Raw genomic sequence first — 1,638 nt, 5'->3', positions numbered from 1 at the left:
TTTCTATTTCGCAACAAAGCCTCCTTCACTCACGCCGCCAAACTTACCCTAGTAAAACTGACTATCCTACTGATCCTCGACTTCGGTGATGTCATCTACAAAATAGCTTCCAATACTCTACTCAGCAAATTGGATGTAGTCTATCACAGTGCCATCCGTTTTGTCACCAAAGCCCCATATACTACCCACCACTGCGACCTGTATGCTCTAGTCGGCTGGCCCTCGCTACATATTCGTCGCCAGACCCACTGGCTCCAGGTCATCTATAAGTCTATGCTAGGTAAAGCTCCGCCTTATCTCAGATCACGATAACAATACCCACCCGTAGCACGCGCTCCAGCAGGTATATCTCACTGGTCATCCCCAAAGCCAACATCTCCTTTGGCCGCCTTTCCTTCCAGTTCTCTGTTGCCAGTGACTGGAACGAATTGCAAAAATCGCTGAAGCTGGAGACTTACATTTCCCTCACTAACTTTAAACATCAGCTATCTGAGCAGCTGCAGCTGTACATAGTCCATCTGTAAATAGCCCATCCAATCTACCTACCTCATCCCCATATTGTTTTTAATTTACTTTGCTGCTCTTTTGCACACCAGTATCACTACTTACACACCATCATCTGCTCATCATCATCTGCTCATCTTTCACTCCAGTGTTAATCTGCTAAATTGTAATTATTCGCTCCTATTGCCTATTTATTACCTACCACCTCACGCCATTTGCACACACTGTATATAGACTTTCTTTTTTTCTATTGTGTCATTGACTGTATGTTTGTTTTACTCCATGTGTAACTCTGTGTTGTTGTTTGTGTCGCACTGCTTTGCTTTATCTTGGCCACATCACTGTTGTAAATTAGAACTTGTTCTCAACTACCTGGTTAAATAAAGGTAAAATAAACAATATATAAATACAATTAAAATATTATCTTACGTCTGCACTGACACGCGGCGTCCCTCCTGTTGGGAGAGTGACGTCACATTCCAGAAGACAATAGGGTCAGGGTTCTTTGAGTCAGAAATCAAGAGCCTGTAGAGGTGTAGGGTGACGTTACCCTCAGAAATCAAGAGCCTGTAGAGGTGTAGGGTGACGTTACCCTCAGAAATCAAGAGCCTGTAGAGGTGTAGGGTGACGTTACTCTCAGAAATCAAGAGCCTGTAGAGGTGTAGGGTGACGTTACCCTCAGAAATCAAGAGCCTGTAGAGGTGTAGGGTGACGTTACCCTCAGAAATCAAGAGCCTGTAGAGGTGTAGGGTGACGTTACCCTCAGAAATCAAGAGCCTGTAGAGGTGTAGGGTGACGTTACCCTCAGAAATCAAGAGCCTGTAGAGGTGTAGGGTGACGTTACTCTCAGAAATCAAGAGCCTGTAGAGGTGTAGGGTGACGTTACCCTCAGAAATCAAGAGCCTGTAGAGGTGTAGGGTGACGTTACCCTCAGAAATCAAGAGCCTGTAGAGGTGTAGGGTGACGTTACCCTTAGAAGTTTATCCTGGATCAGTTTTGCAGCCCCCCCCCCCAACATTTTTTGTTTGTTAAGGTTAGAATCTGAGGAGGGGGGAACTGATCCTAGATCTGTACTTAGGGTAAACCGAGTGTCTGTAGAGGACAATCGACAGTACTAGTGTGTGACACATAGAG

The sequence above is a fragment of the Salvelinus alpinus genome, chromosome 20 (assembly GCF_045679555.1).
Source record: "Salvelinus alpinus chromosome 20, SLU_Salpinus.1, whole genome shotgun sequence".
Classification (NCBI taxonomy): domain Eukaryota; kingdom Metazoa; phylum Chordata; class Actinopteri; order Salmoniformes; family Salmonidae; genus Salvelinus; species Salvelinus alpinus.
Note: the sequence above shows the minus strand (reverse complement) of the source record.